Source organism: Ischnura elegans, chromosome 6 (assembly GCF_921293095.1).
Source record: "Ischnura elegans chromosome 6, ioIscEleg1.1, whole genome shotgun sequence".
Taxonomy (NCBI): Eukaryota; Metazoa; Arthropoda; class Insecta; order Odonata; family Coenagrionidae; genus Ischnura; species Ischnura elegans.
The window spans coordinates 81,773,404-81,801,365 of record NC_060251.1 but is presented as its reverse complement, the minus strand read 5'-3'; the positions used below and the strand labels follow the sequence as shown (position 1 = coordinate 81,801,365).

Sequence of the window (27,962 nt, the reverse complement as noted above, 5' to 3'; positions counted from 1 at the left end):
GAGGGTGGGTGAAGAGAGGGGGGTTGAAAGTCCGATCGCCAGTGCTGAGGAACTTGGGGAATTGCGGTGTTGCAACGTTTCCGCCCAGACCGTTCCACCTGAAAATGTCTTGCGATGTTATGGCCGGGCGTGAGGTTGGTTGGGGTGGAGGTGTCGTGAATGGAGGCGTCTGGGTAGCGGGAACGAAAGGGGGTGGAAATAGCTGATGGCATCTACCTACATCTGAAGATGTCCTGCTATCGAGTGTTACCGTGGAGCGCGATTTATAGCATTTACATCGTGGGGTTAAAAGAGCCTACTACCTCGGTGAAAGCTTATTATTATTAAAGTATTCTACCCATTAAGGTTGGTTTCCGCGGAGAACTTAAGAAGTATTCTGTGAGTGTCCGCTTCCTTCAAGCACTTCCCTCTTCAATTCACAATAGGGCCTACTCCCTTCCATTCTATCTAAAAAGCCTATTCTTTTCCATCCTCTCCCTCGTTTTCCTAACATTCTTCCCTCTAACACTGTTTTCAGCATCCCTTCCCCGCTAAGTACTCCCTTCATTCATACCTCCTGCCTCCTTCGTATCTCATCTAAAAGCTGCCTCTCCTCAACCACCGTGTCCAGCACTTCTTCGTTCCTCTTCCTCCCCGTCCACTTCACCTTCTCCATTCTTCTCCACACCCACATCTCAAACGTAGCCAGTCTTCTCTCGTCCTCCTTCCTGGCCACGTTTCCACTCCTTAAAGCGCTAAGCTCCAGAAAGCGTAGCGCTTGAAAAGTGCAATCAGCGATTGTTCCTCTATCATTAGTTTATGCAATATTACTTTGAAAATATCACTCACTCAGTGATTCAACGGAAAGGTTTGTTTGGATTTGCTGATGGTTGAGCTCAACCCAGTCATAGGCATGTGATAATTTTCACATTTAGGGTACGAGTGTCAGTTCCTTTCCCAAGGTCTCCTCGCACGTCGAGAGTGTTATTTTGGGGTGTATGAAGGTTTCACCTGGGACTTGAAACCGGAACCCTTTGGTCAGCAGCCAAATACTCAACCTATTACACTATTACGCACCCTTAATTTAAAATATGCATAAGGGTGGGACATATAAGTATTACACTATAGGAAAACATTTACATTTTGTCGGTAACGGGATCTAAAAATCAGTGAAAATCTTGAAATATCCGAAAATATTTCAAATAGCGCGACTTTTATTCATAAAGAAAGCATTTCATGCTACTTAACATTGACGGTGAATAGCCTATAATGTTAGATATTACATGGTATCTTCCTATTTTGAAATCGAAACTGCCGGAATAAATGTTGTAAAATCGGGGAAAAACGTTGTTATTTAGTTTATTTCCTTAAAGGTATCCGCAGTGACGGTACAAATTCGTCATTTCCGTGATTCGTCATTCGTGAAAAAGTTGCGCAATCGCCTTAGTTAATCAGCGAAATGAGGAATCGTGATAATCTTAAACGAAGCTTTTCACCGGGATAGTGAGCCCTTCAAAGCTAACGAGTTTGTCTTCAAATCTGCTCAATTTACCCAATAGGTCTTATTAATGTATGTATTCCTTTCTCTTATGGTCCAAATTGCATATACATACTTCTGAATGTAGCACACTATACCACAATCTCCTCTACAGTATCTTCTTCTTATCTCAAACGTTGTAGTTTCTTTGAAAAATACAATAGCAGCACATCCCATCACTTTATCCCCTTGAAAAAAAATCATAATCTGAATTGTGCAACAGCAGCAGAAGTCGGTATTCAGAAAAAAGATTCATGAACACCCTTAGCTCTTGCGGCTGCTGTGGGAAAGGTTTTTCATCTTGTTTTGTTGTACGTATCTTTTCCTGAGAGTTGTACTGATACTAGATAAGTCAGTTTGAATGTCATTATCATATTATGGGCATACTACGATTATTTTGTTTTAATGGTGGCTAAATAACTCGCTTTGTTTCTTGTGTGGAAAGGAAAAATATTTTGGGCTTCTGACATATACTGCCATTGCAATGAACTTTCAATTCAGTCCGTTAGTTTTAAAATTTCACTATGTGCTCGATATTTTGTCGCAGAAATTGGTATGCGCGCTATTAGCTCATAAAAACAGCAGTTGAATATAAATAACGATGCATTTACCTACCCCCAATGGCTGGAAAAAGTGTCAATTGGAGTACATATTGATCCTATAGTTTCGTATTCCGTCTTGTCGTTTCATGATTAGTGAATTTTATTTTAGAATTAAGTAACTATTCTACCGCAATGCTTGGAAAAAAATATTTTTTTCTGATCGCGTAATCACGGAATAAATCCTTAACGGATCCAGAAGGTGTTGCTCTGGGCGGTTTGGGAGCAGCGTGTGCGTGGGAGCCAATAGGTGTTAAAGTTTGACATCGCGAGTTACAGCCATAAAATTTAATCGCCAGTGTATTTGTCTGTGTGGGATTTGCGCGCCCGCTCCGGTCGTGAGAATGAACGTGGGCGTCCCGCGTGGGCTTGAGACTTACTCATCTTCGAAGCGATGTCTTGTCGTTTTAGTAGTGCGCCCGATGCACTCGATTGCTTTCGACTAGCATAAGATCGTACCACGTACAACTCTTATCAAATACTTCTATAAAAATTAGGACGTAATGTTCCAGCCATAGGGCTGTGGGCGTGATGAACTAACGCAGAGTAGGCGAAAGTTTTGGCGATTGAGTGGCGAAATTTTATATTAGAATATTCTACTGGTTAAGTTAGGTTTATATGGAGTGTTTGCGAGTTAGCTGTAACAGCCCCGATAGAATATCTATTTTAAGTTAACAATACTCCTCCATTTTTCACAGTTATTCTTAAATCTTATTATTATTATTAAACAGAAATCGTAAGAATGAATTAAGAATCTGGCGGCCCGAAAAATGTTCGAGGCGGGCCGAGGATTGCCCCCCCCCCCTGCTTTTAAGGAATGGTCGAAACTATCGTGTGAATTAAGCTCCTGTGAAATTTCCGTCACGAAACGGCAACGATTGCTCAGCAGACGAGGAGTAGCGGTGGGGTGGAGGGTTGAGGCAAGGTTGACTGTATTTTGCGGGTCGTGTCTGTCTCCAACGTGGGAAGAAGGCATCGGTGGCCGGAGGCGGAGACCACGCAGTCAGTCGTCTGAGGGGCGGGGAGACAGAAAGGCGAGTGGGTGTGCAGTATTCGTACATTGCGTAGGAGGGCGTGGGGAGTGCGATAAAATTGCACGCAAGTGTATGCACGCGGGGGTAAGTCAAGGGGAGGCGACGCGTTTAAGGGTTGCTTTGCTCGTGCCTCTATTTGCATTGTCTCCACCACCGTATTCCCTTTCCCCATACATCGCACTGCTTTATTGTTGCGGTGGGTGTCACACCGATAAAAGGTAGACATTGATGGAGTTTAAAAGCACACACCGTATTTCATGGGTCGTGAGACGCCGATTTTTCTTCGAATGAGATTCTGGGAATACATTTATGTGTTTTATAAGGCCAGTATCGATGTCGAACACATCGAAATGACTGGAGGATATGCGTTCTTAATGAATAAATTCTGATAACCGCATATTTTTTAGCAATCATTGTAAGATTTTACTCTTTCCCGGCGAACAGCATGTAATAACTCTTGTCAGAGCGCCGACGTTTCGGGTAACGACGTTTCGTCGACGTCGGCGGTCTTACATAATATTACTCGCGCGGTATCCCGAGAAGGGTTTTTACAAGCTATCATTGTCTTAAAATCCTTCGTTTAAAACATAAATTCGAGATGGCAAAATAGCCCCTGCTCTAATTCCGAGCTCTCATTCTCGCAATTTCAATTACGTTTTTTAGCGCTAACCGTCGCAAAGCTGTGCGCCGTGTAAAACGGCTTTAAGAGTTCAAAGATAAGGTTAGTGAATAGTCTGATCCGGAGTGCTGCGCTTCACGGTGCGGAAAAGTAGGCGTTTAGGAAAGAGGAAGGGGAAAAACTGGAGGCGTTCGAGATGTGGGTTCGGAGTAGAACGGGGAAGTGGACGTAGAGTAGGAGGAACAACGAAGTGCTGGATATGGTGGATGAGGATAGGCAGCTTTTAGATGAGATACGGAAGAGACTGAAGGTGTGGATGGAGCGAGTGCCGAGCTGGGGGGAAAAGCTAGAAACAGTTTTAGAGGGTAGAATGTTGGGCTAATGAGATAGAAGAAGGAAGAGGGCTTTTTAGATAGATGGCAGGGTGTAGGACTTATTGAAGGTCCATGGAGGAAGAGGAGACTGACAAAATATTTCTTAAATGCTGCAAGCAAATCTACCTTAATCGGTAGAATACGTTAATTATAATAAAATTTCCTTCAAAGGTTTAATCTTGTGACCATGCTCCCTAAATTCGTAAAAATATACTTCCTCTGTTTTTACAATTTGTGTGGAAAGTGTCAGGAAAGCTTTGGGAATAGATTCTGCTCTTTAAACTCAATTCTAACATCAAATTTCATTGAATGAATGCAGTTAATACGTTATTGATGAAACCATCGGGCACCTTGAATTTCTATGAACTAAATTATGGTATGTACTATTCCTGGAATTCGGCTTGCGAAGATATAAAATATTTTTGCTATATTTAATGCAGACTCTAAGGCGCGCTTATATGTGACTATTTTAGTATGAAGAACTTAAATTTTACCTTAGAATTTTATGGCATTGACTGGTTGACCTTATCTCAGAAGTCTCAGCTGTGAATTAACACCCCAATTATGCTTAAGAATATTTTGATTCATTTTTCTGCATGCAGTTTTTTGCATTTGCCTATGATTTTAACCTGTCTGGGATTGCTTACCTGTATTCTACATTGGTACCCTGTTCATACTAAATATCTTGGATCTAATCCATTTCCAGCCTCCAATTTTTATTTCCTCATTAAATTTTTGTCTCATTTTTTTAACATCCGGTTTTACTGCGCAGTATTTCGCGTGAATAGCATTGCAAAATTTTACCCGAATCCAACTGGCCCGCAATAAGCACGGGAGTAATTTGATATTTATTCTATTATTAAGTTTTTCAAAAATTATTTGTACATACGAAATGAATGATAATCAGTAGACTTTTTCTCTTTTATTTTACTTCCAGCAGTGATATTTGCAAATCTGATTTTCACTCTTTTTTTTAAATTTTGTAATTACGATAATCATTTTAAGCACTTGTTTATACGCGAATCAATATTAATTCTCTAGTTGATTAAATTTCAATCCCGTAAAATTTTGTACCATTGCAAAACTCCCTATCAGCCCTAATTAAAATCGAAATGCGAATTTGTTCGAATATTGCTCCTAGTTATAATTTCAGATTAAACATTTAAAATCCATAGTATTCCCGGGCATTTAGAAGAGCATCGACAATTTTTCAGAAGTAAACTTGTTGTGAAATTAATTATTTTTCAAGTTGGTCTTTTTCCGTGATCTAGCGATAAATTGTAGGGGAATGCTATTAAGGGTATAATTAGGGCAAATATTTAGTTTCGGAACTCGCAGGACACATACTAAATATCTGGGCGGTGGTTATATTCTTTACCCTACTAAAAATTTAAAGCGATTGTTACCATCTTAAGAAAGTAAATCTTCTTATGACAGCATATTTTGTTTATTCGTTTTTCATTGACTTCTCTTGTCTCGAATTTCAATATGTAGGTATAATATTTTTTTGGAGAGACTTTTTCTCTTCAATTCCTCTCCATATTTAATATTATTTACTTAATATCCGTTTATTAGTGCTCGTGAGTTGAGTCACTTTTTGTGTTTGATAGACATTTATTTCTATATCATACCTGATGATAGGGTTCCTTCACGTTGAATCCCAGGAAATATTTTAAATTTCAATTTGCTACTTTAAAGCACCTCCCGTCTATGTTTGCAAAGATTTTTCTTCACTTCTCTAATATCACCGATTTCTTCTCATTATCTTAGGTAATGTACTCTCAAAAGTTACTTTGTGTAAGTACAGATTCATTTTCTCGTGAAAATATATTTTTTGCCATATTCTTTAACGCTTTATGGTCACAATGAGCCTACTTTTATCCTCCTCGTTCAGGACCCACGTGTTGACTCTGCAGAGGGCTGCAGTCCACTTGAGGACCAGTCCTTTTCTTTATTTAAGCACAGCTTTCTCGCTATGGCCTTCCTCGTTCTTTAACGCCTAGTTCGACAGGGAGTTTTCTCCAGGATGTGTAATTACTGTGCCCGATATCCTCCATGGTGCTGTGTGATTTGTTCGTGATACTAAGCTACTCAAATCGCGATAATGCGAATTAAATTCTCCCGTAGGACAATCTATCTCTGATTCATTAATTTTTAATTAATGCACCAAAATTGAATAGGCCTATCATCCCGACGCAATTTTTCTTTTTACTAACTCATGCGTATTTTGACTTAATATCTAATATTCACTAATATCGTGATGTAATCAATTGAATATATGGTAGACTTCTAACACTACCGTCACGATCTTCTCAGTAAAAAATGATAGTGCTGAAAATTGCGGGTATAATCGTTAATCCGCAACATTAATAACTGTTATTTTAAAGCCGAGTTTGAATTTTAATAATATTATATTCTTGCACACCTAGCGTGTACTACGGTATTAGGGTAATTATTTCGTGTTGAACCTTAGTAAGCATAGTTATCACTTCTTGTATGTATGCACATACTGTGCCAATAGGTAAGACGGAAGCAATGCCTGATCCCTTGCGGAGCCGTGCAGTGCATGTTGTGGATGCAGCGATCTAGAGACGCTAATGATTAAAGCTTTCCCCTTTGGCCGGGTACTAAACGCGCCTGGGATGCTACCGACCTGTTTGCGCGGGGGGCGCGGTCGTTTGACTCCGTGAGCCTGTTTGAGACCCTGGGGTGGATTACGTGCCATCGGGCTCTCCAGTGGTGGCCAAGGAAGGCCTATTTGGGTAGATGCTCTATTGGTTAGGAGTCCGGAGAGGATTAGAGGCGTGAGTAGTCACGTAAAATACCCGCATATTTCAAATACCTTTCTTAGACCGCTTTGATGAGAGAATCGTCGTGTTTGTTATTATTATCACTCGCTTTCACTCGTTATGGTGGCTCTGACCCTCCTTTCCCCCGTAAAGGGCCTCTGGCCTTTTCTGCTCCATCTCTGTGACGCAACACCTTATCTTCCTCCGTTTTTGAGAGAATAATTCTCGATGTAGTGAAATATGCTGGCCAAATTTCTTAGTCTCAAAATTAGTTTCTCGGCGTATCACGTGGTCTTTTTATTCGAAAAATGAAATTTTTGAAAATTTTATTTTATGACCCCTGAATTCCTCCAAAAATTAGTGGCATAGAAACATATGGAAACACTGTGATATATAGAAAATTTATTGTTTCTTCAAATTTTCCTGGGGTTTTAAGCAATTTTAGAGGGGGGTCTATGGCTTTTTGTCGCATCTAGTGTCGTTAAATCAAACATTTTTATCAGTGAGTGAGTGAGTGGTTGGAAATGAGTATTGTAGCATAGAGGTTGTTGTTTAATCATTCAGCTGGTTAAGGTGGGTTTATACGTGCATTTTGCCAAGCTGTCCCCTCTTCAACTTTGAACTTCTCTCGCTCCCCTTAACCCCACTGAACATTTAAATAACCGTCCCTCATCAATAGGTAGGTACATCGTGCTGTTGAGAGAGTGGCGGCAAGGAGAAATGGCTAGGGTAGCCACCAAAATGCTGAGAGTAAAGTTAGGGGGGTGAGTGCCTCTGACGACGTGGGGCGGAGGGCGCGGGTAGTATTAAGGAGGCAATTGCTCCAAGGAGTGATTTTTGAATGGGTCTGTTCCGTGTCATAGGGATTCAGCCACGGAGTAGGGATAAAGGTACGAGAGGACGGAGAGGGGCTGAGATAATTGTCAGGGTCAAAGTGATGGAGATTCGTCGGTTGCCATTGGAAAGGACTTAAGTATTTGGGTAGGATGGAGCGATCTCTGGATTTTCCGCATGAGCCTATTTTTCCGTCCTGGATAAATAGCCAAAATGAGGGTTTTCATGATTATTTTAGGACTAGTTCTCAGCATTATTTTTACTGCTGAAGTTAAGTGATATGTTTTAAACATAAGGAGGTTCATTAGCCCTTTGATTTCCCTATAAAGGACTCTTGCTAATTTGTGAAATTTATGCATCATTCTTGAAAGATATCCCTCCAAAAATCCCCACTCTTTCCACCCCTATTATTTTTCTGTATTACCAAGTATTTACCATGGAAAAATATCGAGGGCAATAAAAATTAGTTATCAGCGCAAGGGCATATTCAATAGCGCTTAATACACGTATGGGTGACTCCCTAAAATGATTTTTGTGTCGATTAATCAAATAATTGAATGAGAGCCCTTATTTTTAAATTGATAACGACCTTTTTTCCATTTGTGTTTTTTATATACCACGCTGGAATAAAATTAAAAGGATTTTAACCATCGAATGGATGAGATGATAATTATATCATAAATAAGCTATCGTTTAGAAAATGTGGGCAAGATGGTGTTGAGTAAAACAAAGGCAGATGACATTTGCGTAAGCTTAATCAAGCGGATAATTTTAGAGCAAATTATCAGGAGAAATATTTTGTAACTAAATTATGAAAAGGTTTAAATAATGCTTCTTCCGCACCGAAGGTGAAAGTTAATATGGTGCCTCATATATTCGGCCCTCCTCAATGGAATGTGTCACAAAAAATAGCTGTCACAAAATCTTTTGCCCGTCGATAAATTATGCTGGTTTCGCCAGCGTTGAGTAACCTTCAAAGGGTCAAATTTGACCCTCGTGTCCTTCTAGTGTTTCTATATCATACTGTTCGTGTGTGTATACTTTATATGTCCCTCATGAGTATTTTCCTTACACCCGTGTGAGTTCACCTTGGGTCGTCGACGCCGGTGTCTTCTCCACATGACAATCAACCCCGCTACTGGAGAGAGGTATCTTAAAGTGTTACTGGCGCCGTCCGCAAGGTGCCGTGCACTTAATTCGAGGCGTGTAAAAGGAGATGGAAGGCATGCGTGGGTAAATATTAGATTTTCTGGAAGGGCCAGCCGAGGCAGACGACGTGGATGGGAGGTAGCCTTGGGATCGGGTTGAGGGTGAACGAGTGGTGGCGTGAGGTGTGGGTCTCAAGTGGAAAACAGGTGGAAGAGGTGGAATGGGCATTGCGAGGTGTTGGCATGTCTGAGCCTGCCGAATACGTGTGATGAACTTGGCGATTCATGCCTGAAGCTTTTTTTTTCACCTCGTCAACGAGTTTAAGAATGAGTTTCGGTATGTGTAAGGTGACATGGCCAGGATTCCCACTAAACCGTGAAAACCTTAAAACCGTGAATTAGCCGTGAATTTAGTCTACCGTGAAAAAACCTGGAAAAAGCCGTGAATTTCATCATGAAACCTTAAAAATCTCTCCAAATTGGTTGTAGAACCACCATTGACAGATGAAAAGAAAAATCGATGTTTCGATCATGTTTCAAGGCCGAGTCACGCGCAGACACTGTCCACGCATTTATCTACACACGTGTATTCGACGGGCAGTTATTGGTCCGTGTGCCATGACGACACATCGACCTGTGATTGGAAGACTGGTAACCGGTAAAGTGTTCATTAACCCTAGCGAAAAATCAGACACTTCTTCACTTCCCTGCTACCCTCCATTTTCCCACTCACAAGCAGGCCCTGCATTTTGCCAACGATAGGTGACGTCATGTGAGATAGCACTGTCATTGTTGCGTTTGCACTCACGGGGTCTATCGCGTTTTTTAAATTTGTAGTTAATGTGCGGCCGATGATTGTTACGTGATCAATATTTCTACCTAAAATGGCGTATCAGCAGACCGTGAATTTGACGACATTCAGACCATGAAAACCGGGAAAAAACCGTGAATTTTATATTTACGTTAGAGTGGTAACCCTGAAGGCCGCAGTGATGAACAAAAGGTTCCATGTAAACCCAGCCTTTAGCCCATCGTAACCAACTGTTGCTTCTAAGTAACATAAAAAATGTATACATTTTCATTTCTCTTCTGGAAAGAATAAAACTACGTGTTCTTTTGTGCTGTAAAGTTTAATGGCGAAACATGTAGCTGCCGCAATAATTATTATTGAGTAGATAATTGTCACATTTTAAAAATGAGAAGTCTTAAAATTTAATTTCTCCCAGAATCAGCTCTAGGTAAGGTAGGGTTAGTGGTTGAATACTTTGAATGAATAAATGGTTTCATTTATTCTCTTGGAAACCTATAAGGACAAAAAAACAAAAGTACAAATGGAATTCTTTCCAAAATACAATAATAATGAAATAGGCATAGCATAAGCACAAGAGTAATTGAACGTAATGGTTCAAACAAAAATCAAATTAATCAACAAAATATTCTTACATTTCAAAACAGCAGTGCTACTATTTTAAATATTCGTGAAATTTCCTCTTAAATGATTCAGGGGGTGGAGGAGCATTTTATTAAGGGGATAATGAATTCCAAAAACTGAATCCTATAATCGGGAAGGAATTTAGGTACTGGTTAGAACGGGCTTGGGATATGTGGAGAAGGTTTGGGTCAGCCAGGGATCTTCTGACGGAAAGAGTTGTTCTGAGAACGAATAGGTTGTAGAGATATTGAAGAGTATGAGTTTGTAAGTGGGAGAACAGAAAAGACACCATGACCACATAAAGCAGTTCCTGCGGGAGCCAATTACTTTTGTAAAATGTGACTGATAAATGTGCGTACTTACGGGAGGAAGGATCTGCAAAGCTTGTAGAATCTTCTTAAGTTCCTCGAAAGAATTGTCTTTGCAATTTTTTTAACTTCATGGAAATGAATCTGTCGTAGAAAATCCTTACGTTGAATCATGTAAGCCATAATATCTAGTATTTGACTACTTCTATTCTTGATAAAGAAAAGTTTTAACAAATATATTTACTTGAATAATGTTTTTATTGTGAGACCTGGCTAAATTCGAATTATTTTAATTTATGAGAGTTTTTTTCCTAATAATTTCATTTTTTGTCATGTGTTCAACATTGAAGAGGAATGTTTATGGCTTATTTCAACATAGGGTATCAACTATAGCATATTCTTCAATGTTAGCACTTATTATTTAATTTTTAATGAAATTCACTGAAACATGCCCTTCGAAAATAAGTATAATTTTAAACATTACATCTGTTGTATGAAAAAAATATTTTAAGACTTGCACTCATCGGACCACCAATGCGAATCATCCAACTTCTTCCCAATCGCAGATAAATATCTTAATGTCACCACATTCCTTAGTAGGATATTACGCTTACCTCGGCATCACCAGACAGAAATGAACATTTTTTCGTGTTTTTTTCTCTCTCCAGAGATGGCAATGATAACTTACCGCTGTTTATGCCCCCTCCTTGCATGTCAGTAAACCATTCTCTCCTCCGCCTCCTTTTACCCCCAGCAGATTTTTTCCCCCCCGAGACTGGAGAATCTCCCATTCGCTGGCGCGGGAAAACAAATGAATAATCTCGGTCGTTTCTTCTCCACCCCCTCTCCTGAGCCTCCGCAACCCTTTCCCTACCCAGTTTTCTCATTCCCACCCTTGTGCAGTCTCTTCTTCTTCGTCTTATTCTTATTTCTTTTATTTTTTCCATTTCGTTTCCCTTCTTCTTCCTCCTCTTCCTTTTTTTAATTTTCCCCTCCATCACACCCTCTCTCTCTCTCTCTCTGTGAAGGAGCACCTCCCTTTCCTCCCCCTCAAGGTCAAAGCGGACCTCACCCAAACGTTTGCCTCCCTCTTAACCATCCCTCCCCTCTTCCTCTCCATCTTAACGCATTCCTCCTCTTTCCTCAACTCTCTCCGCATTCTCTTTTTTCTCTCCGTATAAACTTCTTCCACTGGTCTTGCCTACTGGGCTGAAGGACCTTCGCTGTAACCGAGTCTCAGTGCGTGCGCGGTAATTGAAATTTTTTGTAATTATTTTAATGGCCGATTTGGGGAGTATTTTTTATTCTTAGAATAAATGTGTGGTTTTCATTGTTTTTCATAAACTATTTATAATTTTTTTTCACTGGGTAGTTATTTTTATTCATAGATTAATTACATTCTTTTTTTACTCCGCGAGATATTTTATTTTTATGTGATCCGTTTTCATAATGCTGTATGCTAAACATACTTGATTTTTATAAATGTGATTTAAATGCCATTTTACGCACGGTCGGTGATTTTATTATTTTTATTGCTAGTCTGTGTCCTTCGGGAACCATATAATGCACGTAATATGGGATAAAAATGATTCCATAATTGTCGTTTGTAAGGTTTTGCTACAGCAATATCTGGCGCGTTACCGCTATGGTTGAAATGACCCCTTTTCAGTTTCATCTTTCGTACTCCTCGCTATGGAAGGGGGAACTGTGAAATATATAAAAAAGAGTAACTTCTCGTGCGACTGGGGCATAAGGGTTATCCATTTAAGGAAAATCGAACCTTCGGCAAGTTTGTGCAATAAAAGTATGCGAACGCTTACTAGCTTTTTCTGTGAACAAATGGTACCATTTGCAACTTTTTTGGACCTAAATTGTGAATTACCTATTGAGTGGAGTACCAAACGTGTTGGAGTGGATTTCTTCCATATTGAAATAAACACTCGCAATTTTCCACAATTACAATTTTTTAAATTCCCAACCTATAATGTTTTGATAAGTTTGTGAGTACACTAGTTATACTTAGGTTTTCTTGTTATGATTGATTGAGTAACTTCAAGATTTCATTCATATGTCCTGATGTGTTAGTTTTGCTGTAGGTATTCCATTTGTAAATATATGACATATTTTGTAAAAGTTTATTTTGTGAGCTTTTTGTATGCTGTAATGGACAATTGTCCAAGGACAATTAATAGTATTTTTATAAGTTTCGATGCCATTTCATCATCTTCAGGATGGAAAATGTACAATGATATAGTAGTATTTAAACTTGGGTTGGGAATAATTTTTACAGTCGTGGAAAATTGCAAGTGTTTATTTCAATCTAGAAGTAGTATTTGCGTTTGTTCTCCCACGTCGCAACGCGTCGCTTACATTTCTTCTCTAGTCATCCTCTAGGATATCTAGCGAAGTTAAGTCGCTGTGAACTAGACTTTAGATGCATGCATAGAACGGAATTACGTATGTATGTGTGTAGTGATAGGCGTGTGAACGGCTATGAGGATGCTAATTAGGCGTCCTTTGCCAGGGCGTGTATGCTCGTGGGAGGGTTCGCCAGTGGGCATGATACACACCGGGGCAGAGACCGGGGGAGCGAGTCATTTTTCAGTCGGGGAGACCGGGGCGGGCGGCGGCGGAAAGGCCTGTGATCTACCCACGTCCCGTGGGAACGTCGAAGGAGTTTGGCGCGAGAGGAAGGAATGCATGCCGGTCCGAAGACGACGGGAGTTCTTTTTGTATTTGGAACTGATAGAACGGCAGGATGAAGAGATGTGTGCTTACCGGGGAAGGGCTAAAAAAAAATTGTTAGATCGCATTACCCACCGTGTGGGCAGAGTACGTACTTACTGAGGCGTTTCGTTATTATTTATTTTTTTCAGGGCTGTTCCACGTCGAACGCGCAGACAGCAGATTCGTAGGCGATGAAATTGAGATCAAGGAATGGCAGTTTTCGTTAGTCCTCCGCCGACTGGTTGTCGGGAGGATCTGGCGAACCAGCGAGCGAGTAACGTTGGCGAAAGGAAGAGGGTGGGGGTTGACTCGTGTTCGACTGTGCTCGTGGACACATCCATATCTTGTTCGCAGGCGTTATGTTAATAGCATGCAAATAGCTGTGAGTAGTGTTTCGAGTAAAAAAAATAAATGCGGAGGAGAGTTGTGATGGCCAAAGGTGCAGTTGTAGGCAGTGGACTAACAGATTCTTCTTCGACATAAGCATCTAAAACCATCATTTTGAGCAACAAAACGGACTAAATTCAATTTATTATGAAGTTTGCACAAAATGGAGCGGTATGACAACGGAGAATATTTAATGCTGTGTTTTTTCCTGCATGCTCTTGTTTGATTGGCCTCTCATAATTTGGACTATAAGTCATTAGTAACTAATATAAAAAAGGCAGGAAGATTTTGTTATTTTTTAATTCAGTTTTGAAAATTTGCACCCAAGTGGAGCGTATTTTAAGCTATAGAGACCTTTATCACTTAGAAAACTCAATGAGCATATACTCTTGAACATCCTAACCCTGAAAGACTCAGGATTTGAAGAACTTACCCCACCTGCATCGAAGGCGGCCATTCAGATTGTTTTTGCGAGCAGGAGGGTGGAAGTGGACAGTGGGTGTCAGATTTTTTTCCGGTATGTGCCCTAACACACGCGATATTCAGCGTGGGAGCCCGTGATAGGATATAAAGCGTGGTGGACGGAACAGGTTGGCTTATGGGTGCATTTTTAATCATTCACCGTACCGCGCTGCCATCCAATTCAGATTTGTGGACGATCCGGCGTCTGTAAATTTCGATAAGTTATTGATTTATGTGGAAGTATTTTTCTCTCATTCATTGTCATTTTATTCTCCGAGTTCACCTCTTCTGGGCGTCTTTCACGACGCGATCCTGTTACCGTTCAGTTGTTTTCTACTGAAATCTTATACACTCAAAATAACTCTTCCGATTCTCAATCTATTAACTATTTATTCTGTATATTTTTTTGTAATTTTCATTTTTAATTCTTTGTTTTGCATTTCTGGAATCATATCTCCTAATTGGCAATTTTTGGCTTTTGAAAACCATCTTCTTGAATTCCGTCAATAAGGTTGTCTATCCCTTCATCGGAGGAATGAGGACTGCATGAGTGAATGAGTTTGATGAGGAAGGCTCTTTTTTGTGGAAAACTAGAATTCATATTAGAATCCAAATAGTGTTTAGTAAGGTAGGGTGATGATACGAATCCATATGCTTTTCAAAAACTTCCATTTCGCTTATAGATGCATTATCGAAGTGTCCCTGAATTTCTTTAATCGGTTGAGTAGCTAGATAATTTCAGATTTTAAATCTTCAGAGAAAAAATAGAGTTAAGCTTTTTCACGGTTAGTATTTAATTGCAACTTAATAATTTTGCTTTGGGAATGAAGGTAATTATCCTTATTTTCGTTCTATTTTATTCTTAACGTCTGAGTAGCTCTTGCAGCATAGATGAAAGTAGCTGGTGCGGAATCAGGGCGAGGAGTCATAGAGAAGAATGTCAGACAAAGCTGACCGCTATCGTCGCCGTCGCCCAGTCCGGTAAAAAATATGCCCCGGGTGAGGATCAAACTCACGACCTTAAGATTATGAGACTTACGCGCTGCCTACTGCGCTACCGAGGCCTTGTGAGAGTGACCTTGAGTAGAAAGGAATCGACAAAAGGTTTTATTAACACGCACCGTAATGATGAAATACCAGTGAAATACGTTAATATCCATGAACCGGCATTAATTATAAGTTATTACGATATAAAACCACTTCGTATATGCCTAATGCGCCTCCCTTACGGATTTATTCTCTATTTACGCTTTTCCTTCAGAAAATATGATATTTCGTGACCATAGGTCAGGATATTTTCTGGATAGTCATTGTCGTAAATCGGGAGTACATCCTCTGGAGAATCAGATATGCGAAGACTCTCCCCCTCCCAGGGACAATAGTGCTCATCGCCTCCTGCGCGAAGAGATCCCCGGATGGCCCGCTTCACAGATCGAGGGATCCCATGCTTAAAGAGTCCTCCGCCCTCGGATATCTTTTGTGCATTTCCATCCCACTCGCATACATCATTACGGCCGAACAAAAGCCTCTTCCCATCCTCGGCCGGATTCCCTATCGATGTTGACGTCATGCTCCGTCGTGCACGTAGTCCGACCTTCCTCTCGGAAACAATATATCCACCCCGAGATGCGATTCGCACTCTTTTTCTCCTCCTTCCATCGTCATTCCGGCCCAGAGGGCGATTTCATGTATCCCTTGCACCGTGATGCAAACGTGCTAGCGATATCCTTGGCCCCTCGGGGTCGCGCCTTACGCCCCCGAGGAGCGAGTGGTCAGCGATCCATACATGAATATTACTCGTTGGAAATACTCAAGGCTCTCAGAAATCGGACCGTTTAACTTATTTTTCAATTTGCCTAAGATTTTTCCCTCATTATTTTGACTCTTTAAGAAGGCGCATGACACCATTAATACCGGTCGATTTGTTTTCTTTTTTTACGTATTTTCAAATTTAAAGCTTCGTTCTCATCTTGAAATCCGTATGGAATATTGAGTAATAATTAATCAATATTTTTCTCTATCTCATATACGCAGTACATATAATGTGGCAAAATGCTGATGGAAGTTTTAATTAGAAATAAACTAAACTGGGATATTGAGTATTTTTTGATTTGAAAAAAAAAATGAAACTGGGATATTGAGTAAGTCTTGATCAACGTTTGTTTCGATCTCAGATATGCAAAATGTAACATCTGGCAAAATACTGGAGGATATTTGAATTTGAAATACAGATATAATTGTTGGCAAGCGTGTACCATACATGAATCCACAAATTCCATAGTGATAGCGTAAGTTACGCGCAGGGAATTCGTCATGAAATATATGCGACCAAGCGGGAGTGATGGGAAGGGATTAATAGGGTAAGATCGATCGAATAAAAGCAATAAATAGCGTTACATGCATTTTTACTCGGAATATTGTTGTATAGACTTGTAAGGAAACCAATTCGTAAGTTAGATTCATGGGGAAATACGTTTGAAGCACAGTATTGACTGGAATCCTACAATATATAATGTTTCTATGGTCTCTTGAGTGAGCCGTTCTGTCAGATTAAACTGAGGATACAGAGATTTGTTATTGAAATTTATTGCATTGTCTTATTATATTGAACAGGATGAAATATTGAGTAACAATGAAATCTGATAATTGATTGTGTTTTGAAAAAATCATATAGTTTTAACTTTATTTCTGTTAAAGCTCATTGAAGAGCTGCTCCTTCCAAAAATAGTTTTTTTTAACCCGATTACCAATTTTTCTGATGAACAAATAGACGTATTTATTTTGTAAAATCGATTGTATGTTGCTCTATATTTTATTGTTTTAATTAAAGAATTAAGCAACCAATGTAATACTATTAATTATAACGGTAGTGATGTATTTGCCATCAGTCCAAGTCGATATATTTTATCTTATTTATGAATGTGTTAGATTTTTAATTCAAAACTAATGCTTCGTGTTTTCAATCAACTCTAAAATATTTTTTTGTTCTTTTCAGGTAAAATTACCCAAAAACATGTGAGAATGTTCTTCGCTTTCTGGTGAAATTGCAAGTAGAATCGTAAGTACGAAACATTTACCACATTGATGGCCTTATCTGAGCGTGGCAGAGAAATCGACCTTCGTTATTCAGCTTTAGAAGATTGCAAATTTTTATTTCATACTTTATCCTGTACATTTTTAGCCTACCTTTCCAAGCCTCGTAAATAGCTATGAAATTTTTACTAATTTAATATTTTTAAATAACGAATTAAAATTTAAAATAATAAATTAATATTTTTTCTTCCTTCACCAAAGTGTGATGGGTAACGTAACGTTGCGTGGTCTCATTCAATGAACATTTCAATTCCATTATATCATCTCAATTGATGAGCGAGCTGATTTTTTGTGATACCTTGACGTGTAAGAAATATCCCGCGTACCTTTCCTCGTATGTATACGATGCAATACTGATAGGTGAAATATGTTAGCAGGTCTGGTGTACACGCTAAATTTTTCTATTGGATCACTTCTCCCTGTGGATTGTTATAAACCACTGGTTTATAAGGGAGCACCTCTCCTCGTAAAGTTGTTGATGCCTGATGAATATGCCGGTAGATGATGTAGAATAATCACGTTATGTGTTCGTTCATAAGTATTTTTATTACCGATGGAGGCATTTTTTTTAATTATAGGAGATGCCTATTTCTACTTTTTTCGATTCGTCATCTTATTCTCTCACTCGATTCGCGGTAATAATCGTCGGACTTGGTTCTTACGCAGATGACGTCACGCGATCCTACGAAGCGGGTCTCCGTTTCACAACTACCTCTTGGCATCACGCTTCGGTTTCATGTGGCTCGTTATTGTTTACTGACTTTGGAGCAATTCCGTCCCTCAATGAGCGGTTTTCCCGGAACGAGTTAATTATGGGGAAATCTAATTACGTCACCAACTCATGAAGGATGCGCGGTAACTTTCGCACTTTTTCGTTTTAACCTCATGGAAAAATGGCTCAATAAATAATTTTTTTCGTCGTAACTTCCATCTACTGGATTCTTTAAATTAATTCCGCTATCGCGTGCGGGCGGACAATCCCATTGACTCTGGCCTCTCATTCCCATTGAATCCCATTGAATCGGTGCATCTCAGCTGTAATCCATAGTACAGAGAAATTATGCCATTGGGTGTGGCGGAAGTAAAATAGTACTCTTACGCAATCGGCGACGTCAATTTCTTTCCCCATCTTTTCGCATTGCGGTAATTAATACGAGCGAAGTAATTGGCAGCCGTGTCTTCCAGTGGCACCAGGTTGACTTCGTTTCTTGAGAATGATGGGGGATCCAACCGAGTCATCCCCCTTTCAAGGCAATTAAGCGGTCCCCTCATCCCTCGGCATATTGTAGATATTAACGCGTTCTCCGCCAGCGGAATAATCGCCTTTCCACGGAGCTTATCCTCTGACGCCTCAGAGGCGTCGAGCGTCAAGCGATAGGAGAGGAGACGAAGAGGCAATAGGAGGAAAATTGAATGTGGGCCCAGGAAGAAAAGGGGAGACAAGATAGTTCTTCGCGGTTTTCCTTCTATAGTCATCCAACCATGGTAGCATTGTCTCTTCAGTGTTCCAAATACCTTGGATTGCCAATTTTATCTCCCTCGGTTTGCGTCGCCATATTCACGAGTATTTCGCAGATGGGCGCCGAACAGTAGACCGTGGTGTAATTAACCACCTTGTGAACTTAACTTCTTCGCATTATGTTGGGCATAATATTGCAGCATTGATTATAATTATTGCTTTAAAAGATCCAGGAGATTAGAAAAAATTACCATTACTAAGTGGGCGAAGAAACAAGCCTCTCTGGAAACCTCTCCTCCGCTTTCTGTCTATTTTTGTTCCAGTGATTTAATTGCAATTTCTCTCCAGCGGTTTACGTTGGTGGAATGCCTATCTAAAAGAACGAAAAGACTGCATATCGCTATTCACCTGTTTGTTTTTATTTTATTACGATTTCTGAATCACTTTCTTTACCAGTACAAATACTTAACCTTACATTTTATGTCATATGAATCTGTATTTCAAGCGTGATTGTATTTCATTTTTGGATTTTTCTTGTGTTCTCATTTATAACATTGTCCTGATAGAGTGTCTCCATGACGAATTGTCAGTTATGGCAACGGGAAATCCAGAGGACTGTTTCTTCCTCTTCCTTTTTTAAGAGACCTCGTCCTCGCATTTTTTCGTGTCCTTTTTTTCGTTTTTTCTTTCGAAGAGATCTTTTAAGGTTGTGAAGAGGAGCGTGTTTTTCTAGCATAATGCGATGGAGAAATGTGGAAGCACGAATGTGTTTAAGTCTCTCCCCAGCCATTAATTATACCCTTAGGTGACGGAAAAAAAGTTCATCTCTACTTCTCACTCTCATCTCCTCCAGTCAAACAAAACCTTTCGCATTTACCCCTTTACCTTCCATTAACTCCACCTTATTTCCCTCCTCCCCGTTCCCAGAAGTCAGTCTGATTCCGCCCTTAAAATCTAACTGCAATTACGCTCGAGCGGTTTACGCCGGTGGAATACGCGTGAGATAGCTAATTTTCAACCAGGGCTGCTCTCCTGGGATAATTAAAGTCGTTATTGGCTAAGGTCCTCGCGCGACTGGATTTGAAATCCGGGCCGGTCGACACCGTAGCTGATACTCTCTCGGTTAATCGATTGCTCTGCAACGCGTGTGGTAATTTACATGCCTCTCATTGGATTTTTCACTTAAAAGCTGCAAGCATACTAATTGTGGCTTTGCAGATTCTCATGAAAATATGTGGGAGACAATTTTTAAAATTGTAGGAGATTTGGCGAAATTGATGGACTCAGGTAGATTAAATCATTTAAGGTTACGCATAAATAAACTTTTTAGCCTGTTTTTATGTAAATTATCATTAGTGTAAAAATACGAGCTGGAAATAAATCGTGATCTCGTTCGTTCAAACACAAGTTATTGTATTGATCCTATTGATTCTATTTTTACTGGTGTCTTTTTTCTAAAGAAATGTATGTATACATGTTATCATGATGTTTTCGCAAGGACTGCCGTAGATAAATATACCTTCCTTGTTGGCAGGAACCGTTACAGTTATTCCCTCTGCCATTGCCATGCGTCAGGGTAATGTTTGAGAACTTGGCGTCATTTCAGGGTATTCCATGAATCCATGAATTTTGGAGGTCGTAAAACTTAAAAAAGTCACATACGTTCCAGATTAATTGGATTACAGCTCGTGAGGTAGAATTTAGGGCTTCACCCTTGCCAACCGCATAGTAGTTTTCGCCCTTTATGTGAAAACTATTATGTAGTGGGTACCATCATCTAATGTCTTATACGCTGGAGTTTCCTTCATGCGTTTAGCCGAAACTTATTATGATTTTAGAAGCATTTAATGGGAATTCAAATACGGGCGTAATTGAAGCAGAGATTTGTACTATAGGGTGCTTTTTTATGATTGGATTTTGCCGATAAAATTAATTCAGATATTATTTGTGATCAAATTATTGTGATTGATTAGTCTCTATTTTTTTCATTTCTATCATATATTTTAAGTTTATTAAATGATCTCATCGTGTTTAAATTATATCCCCTTTTTTGAGGAGTCCATTAATTTAAATACTTCTACAGTGTATATATGTATGTACTCGCATAAATGTAAAGTTCCGTTTTAATAATTCAGTGTTCCTCCGCAGAAGCCCTTAATAAGTATTGAAACGAATTTATCGCTTAATTCATCGAATTAGAAAGATCATTCCGTATTTTTTCTAGTATAATAACTTTTGTTTATCTAAATCTACGTATGTTACTGGTTTACTTTGTCATTCTTTTGCGACATTTAGTTTGGTAATCTTCCTTTGATATCCTCACTTGTTTCTTTATCGCCAATTCAAACTTGACCTTCTTTCTTGATGCTCTCGGCATTATCTATTCTAGCAACGCCCGTCCGCGCCCCCGCGACAGCTTACGAGGTTACCATTACTTCCTCTGCCGCGCTTCGCCAATCTCGCCCACTCCCGCGGCCCTGGCGGGCATTTTAGCACCTCGGCGAACGCTGACGCTGGTTTCCGATAAAATCTACCGGTGGGAGTTGGAGAGGCTTCTCTGGAATTCTATTGTATTTGGCAACCGTGAATTTTGGCAAACCAGTGATTTGGAATCCGCCTCACTGCCACATTGTTATTATTGCTAGAAATCTCAGGCGTGGCGTCTAGCTTAGTGGGAGATTTAGTTGGGGGAGCGGACACACCCCCCGTAATGTGGTAAAAATAGAAAAAATGGCAATCTTTGCTGGTTCTTCGATACAATTTTTCATTTCACCTACTACAAAAACCATATTTGAGAATAATTGATGAATGACAATAAGTCTTTAGTCTACATATCTCAGACCTCAGGTAGATTATTGCGAAAAGGTATTGCATACAACCAAGGCGAAAAAGAAAGTGATGAATCTCCTTCGTTTCGCTTTAGGTATTTGTGCTCTGTTTGAAGCTCACTTAGTTGGAAAAATTAGGCGGAAATGAATATCATGCGTGGCAATGATAACAGCGGTTTCCACTGATTGAATTATTTATTCACGGCTCGGGTTTCATCGTATGGTTACATCTTCAGGTCAAGAAAATGTCACTTTATGTGACATCTGGGCATAAAAGCTCAGTTAACCATCTCTAAGTTCGATTATTTTTCATTTGAAGACTTTTCACGAAGTCAAGCCTTAATTTTTGAAGCTTTTATGGTTTTCTCTCGATAATAAATGAGATATTGTGCGTTATTTTTGTGGAATGCTACGTTTTGAGTCAGCATGACGCTATTGGATCACTATTTTCATTATATATATGTTTCAGGTTGATAACATGCGTTAATGTAAAGTAAATACTCCAAAAACGGATGAATATATACACCTTCATTTATATTGTAGGGTGTTTTCTTACTTTTAATAATTATTATGAATGGATTATGGTAAATAGTTAAGTAACCGTTCGCTTGCAAATGGTAAGTAAATTCTGCATGGTGATGGATTTATTTAAAAAATAAAATAGTGAATCGTGAAAGTATGTTATGCTAGGAAATTTGAGTATATTTCAGTTAAGAGATCCACGTGGTACTTGGTACAGATCCGATACAAATGATCAACCTTATTTTTTTTAAGGTCAACGTCGTACTATTTTTTTTATCGGCCTCCTCACCTCCCCTAGAACCTTCAATACCAAAACCTCGTCCGAGTTTGCGGATATCTACGAGGAGCAGTGCCATGGCGTAAGGCCACTGGGATCTCTGCGGGGGTGGTTTGAGGAAGGATTGGAGCCGGCTTCGCTGGTGGGTGGAGAAATGTGGTTTTTATGTCCATTGTTTGTCCGATGGGTTGGATGTGTGGGTTGGAAGCTTCTCTGCTCTTCTCATCCTTCCTTCCTTATTTATTTATTTACTTTTTTTCGAATACTGCAGTGTGACATAACGGCTCCGTTCTCGAAAGATTTCGATTTTCCCCTGAGCAGGTTTTCATTTTTTTTCCTTTCCTCGACTAACGATGCCTGCCCACGGTGATGCTCTGTGAGTCATCCCTATTCTTCCCTCTTATCGGCAGCGGTTTTTTTTCGCCCAGCGTTTTCGTTTTGTTTTTTTCTCTCTTTATTTCCATTTTGCATACAATTAAACAGGCGCCGTTCGGGGAGAGTGTGATTTTGTGGATATTTGTACTGCCAGCTGCGTCTTGCGCTTAGCCAAATTTTAGTTTCCAGGATGCAAATGGGGATCTTGACCAACTGTGCAAGTGACGCAAATGAATGTGCATGACTGCACTGACGCTTACCATATTAGTGCCATTTTCCTCTTTCTGCGACTTGGATTTCGTAAAAAAAAGTCCAATTGTCTCCCTTGGCTCTTTTTCCTTTGGGCTTCCTACGTCCTTGTTGCTGAAAACCAACAGAAATTTTGTCCTTTTTTCTTTTTGTCCTTTTTCAGAAATCTCTTCAGGTTTAAGTCTCCTGAAAAAGGTGGTTTTATGTTTTTATCACTCTTATCTCTAGATGATGAGGCACGGAGGGGGATATTTATTGGAATCAAGGCTTTTTGAGTTTTTGTTTGTCTTAGAAATGGGGGGGGGGCATGACTTGACTCTTCCTAATTCCCCATAATTTGATGATTTCTTTTACATGAAGCGAGTTTAAGAAAAAAAAGTTTAAATCTTGCTCTTTTTATCGTTAAGCCAGTGCCAAAAATTCAATGAAGTATTTAGATCCTCATTTCTGGGGGATTACGTGCATCCGATACCTCATCCACTTTATAAAACACTGATTGGCCCATTGTTAGCTTCTGTAAACATTGATTAGGCCCAATTGTAGGGAGTAACGTCAACTAAGAGAGGTGATCGCGTATTTTGAGATACTTGTAAGGCATTTTTGTATTATTCAGTTTTAGGATATCGGCCCTCAGGGTTTGTACCTATTTTTTTTGCGTACTCGAGCTAAAATGCATGGCAGTAACTTTGTGGTGAATCGATAATAGTAAGGGGCCTTGGATCAATGTATTCGTATGTTAGCTCATTTTAAATAACAACTCCCATTGATATTTTTTGTTTAAAAATATTCAAATATGCATAATGGAATTCCGTTGTATGCCGTATATATGTATTCGCAGATGATTCATTTTACTGACTCGGACCGCACTACTTCACTTTTCCTTTGATGCTCAAATTTAATGGGAAACTATGGGTCTTGTCCCTTCCTTGTATAAGCCCCTGTCACAAATGACTGCTTTTGCCACGAACCCTCTGGTTTTTATAGTTTTTCCCCCCGCCTCGTCATAAATGTGGAGCATCTATCTATCAAGACCTTTACTTTAAGAGAGAGAGAGAGAGAGAGAGGGCGACGCAATTTTCCGGCTTAAATATTTGACACGAGTCCATACATCCTCGAAATCATTCGAAAAACCCATTCCGCTTTAGACAAATGTTCGCTCCGATTAACGGCTGCGCGTGCCATGAATCACGCCGGCGGTGCCACGACGCGGGGATATTTCTTTCTTAACCTTTAATAACCGCCGCAATCATTAAAAACGCCTCATTATACCCGGACGCTAGGCCATGGGAATATAATCCAGAAATATCGCCGCGCGGATATTAGGACCCATTCGCGTTAGATGGGAATCGTCTCTCTCTCTCCCTTTCCCATTTGACCACCAGCCCTATTTTTCCTCCCCTCGACCAACCAATTCTTTTCTCTCTCCCTTCTCACTTTGCTATAAATCCGCATTACCCCGCCCGCCCTCTCTCGACCTGGTCCGTACGCGCCCGCCCGGCTTTCGTTAGCCCGCTTTGATGGATGGCTTGCAGCGCTTTTCTCGGTTACGAGTATAACACTCTCGCACAGCTCGCTGTTCAGCTTTTAGCCCTCTCCCACCCATCCACCCGCTCGAATGTTCCTCAACATAATTGGGATATCATCGTGAATCGTATTTACTCCACAGAGGGCAGGAGGTTGGATGTTTTTCCGATCAATAATTTCTTTGTGTTTGATGTTACATTTGAATCTTGGAGAGTAGATCTTAAAATTGTATTCAATTTTTTGGACCTTTCGGTTTATTTTTAAGCCTTCAATAGGAATTGAAATGAAATATATTTTTTAATAAAATATTTTTTTTTATTTTACAATTTTGAAAATTTAACAAAATAAAGGGTTATAAAAATAATCGATTTTAATTTCTCCTGGTGAATTATATAGATGAATTCTTCTCGGGTTTTCAACCAGGTTAACTCAGCCATATAGGCCGAAGTTTCGGAAGACGACTTGTCTACCATTTTCAAGGCGTGATCCTCAATGAAAGTCCATTATCACAATGAATTTCATTGAAATGTTTTTTACAATAATATAATCAAAACAGAAACAAATTCAGTCGTAAATCATCAAAGCATAGGTGAGACTTTTGTCGTACCTTTCTGCAATAAAGTCTGTCTAAAAATATTACAAAGTAAACCGAAACGTCAGCAAAAATAACATTTAAATGTTTTCAGGAACTATATACGCCAAGATACTGATTTAATATTTAATTGGACATCAGGAAAAGAAAAAAATATGTTTGATCCGATTTCTCTCGTGTCCCGCACCTCATTTCCAGCCTTTATATCAACTCACCAACCTGTCTGTTTGTCTGTTTGTCTGGTACAAATCTTGTAACTCAAATTTGACTCACTTCCTGTGAAGCAAAAACGCTGAAATTTTGCACACTTCTTCATTTCCGATGACAATACATGAAAATATAACTTTTTCTCTCCAACCCCCCTTTAACCACCCCCCAGTCAACCTATAGCCCCCAAAACATGTTTTAGCTAATTATGATCTTCATATATTTATTAACAATTGTAAGGTTTTGTAAATGTTTGAATATTGTTTTACCGTTACATAAAACGTACGGGGTGGCATTTTTAACATAGGGGGGTGGCATTTTTAACATAGGGGTAGGCATTTAAAAGCATAGGGGTGGCATTTTGAAACATAGGGGGCTTACCATTCACTGAAAATTTAATAAATATAGTGACTTTTTTAATACGTCACTTTTGGTTTTTCTGGGTCACTGAGTTTTTTTGCTTTGTGTCATATATAAACGTTGCTCATCCCCTGTAATCTAAATATAAAGGCTGGTTTTAAAAAAAAAATTTTTATAAGAGCTTATTGTTTTTGAGTTACGCGCCGAATTTCGTTTCTTTTTCCAATGTCCATATTTCATTTCACCCATTTATATTGTTTATTGCGGTAAGTGAACGTAGTTTCAGATTAAAGTATTATAATTTAACAAATCCTCTTTTGTGCAACAAAATAAAATCTTCTAATTTTCCCCATTTGAAACTTCGGCGTAAATCGTCCTCAATAACTGTAATTAAAGCGTAAGAAGTAATGATAGCCTAAAATATTGATTTTTAGCGAAACCTTTATCATTATATAAGCATTATGCAATCCTTGTTATTGGAAATTGAATTTATCCACGGTAACTGCTCAGAATCGGTATAGCATTCAGCACCTGTTGTGACTATTTTGAAGCCATGATTTTCATTGCGGACCTGTACTTGCAGAATGCGAGGTTACAGCGTCACTCAGCCATGAATCCGTCGTGTTTGGACTGAAAATGTATGATCTCGAAAATCGTAGTCGAGGAGCTTTGTCGAGGGTATACGAAAACCCTTGGTATTTGGTCCCGATGAATGTTTGATCAAGGTAATTCCTAATGGTTGTTAGTTTGAGGGGTGATATCTTTTCGTTATTGCGACTTGGTAATTGATGTACGATTTCATACGGTGGGAAGGGGACAGATTTCAAGTAATAACGTACTGATAATGAGTAAGACGAACAAACCATCTCACCCCACCTTGCTTTCAATGATCTGTGCTTATGATCCATGTCTCCATACGTCCGCACTACGTTGCTGACGCTGAGTTTCTCGCCGTGTTTTTTTCACTCTAAAAGGTATTTCCTCTAATGGCCACTCCATTTTCCCCAATTGCGCGAACAATCTCAGTTTGCCCACCGTCTCCCTCGATGATCGGCCACGATTACTCACTCCTCCCCTTTATTCGGAAGTCAAAAGGGAGAATTTCAACCTGGAGAGCATCCATTTCCTGGCTCGTCATGATTGACGTCACAATGGGCCTCAAATGAACGGGGCCGGATGATAACGTTGGCGTAGAAATGCGACTAATGGAGTGTCTACTCTCTGCCGGCGCGCCGCCGTGGAAAAAAAAATCGCGGTTCGATCACCTGTAAGTCAGATATTAGTTATTTTTTGCGCTCGTATGTAGCCAGGCAACGCCTTATAGTGGACGGAATCTTTTTTTTCCTCAACAAAGCTATTTCAGGACTATTCAGCTTCAAGAATAAAAACGCTGGATATTTAACGCTGACCTAATGTTGATCCCAAAAAGTCCAATTATGACTCGTTATTGTCAAATATTTCAGCCATTCTTTGTTGTTCTGTGACGCTCTTCAAACGATCTTGCCGTGCTGGTATATTATCAGACGTGTGCGCGAGTAGAACTCGACGGTGGGGTCTTACGTATGAAATTTCTGTGGCGATGCGACGGGCTTCCACGCCCTTGATCTCGTTGGTACAAATTCTTCATTGACAGATGGAAATTAAGTTCCAAGAGTCATGAATTGGAAATTTAAGATTGAATAACGAGTAGATATCCTGAGTATATTGTGGGAAATTCGCGAAATTATTCTTGCGGACTTGACGTCGCGGCTTGGACTAGATGTCGGTGTCGGCGGCGTGCAAATTTACTCGTAGTTTAGGAGTGTTTGTGGGCAGAGCCGTGAATTGCAGTAATTCAGCACAAAACGATAGATAACATGAAACGACCAAATTGCAATTATGAAATGCGCTCCAACGCTCGATGCTAAGAATGTCACAGGATAACTTTGGATCTCTACACGTGAATACGATGTCGCTGTGTGACCATATTTGACTCCGGATTCGACAGGTAGCCACTAATGTTTCTGCAGCAGAACCTATTGGAGTTAGTTCCTCTTTTGCTCCATAAATAATTATTAGACACAGTATTAATGTAAATAATTATCTTATTAATCTCAAATTATGCACGTCGTTGTTGTCTCTTTGACTGACTGATTTTATCCTGTAACTAATCAACAACTCTTGATCCTTGATAACTCTTTTGCTTGTTTCTTTTAATTTAATTTAGCAACTGGTTAATTCATTAACTTCAACACTTTCCCTTGTTGA

General features: G+C 39.6%; 1 protein-coding gene and 1 non-coding gene across 2 annotated transcripts in view; one reads left to right on the top strand and one right to left on the bottom strand.

Annotated features, from left to right (window-relative positions):
• The window catches only part of LOC124161067 (division abnormally delayed protein), a 1,055,554-nt gene that overhangs the window by 623,980 nt on the left and 403,612 nt on the right, over positions 1-27,962 (top strand). The gene's annotated exons all lie outside the window — the stretch shown is intronic.
• Positions 15,221-15,293, bottom strand: Trnam-cau. The gene has a single exon. It is a non-coding gene; the product is annotated as a tRNA-Met (tRNA).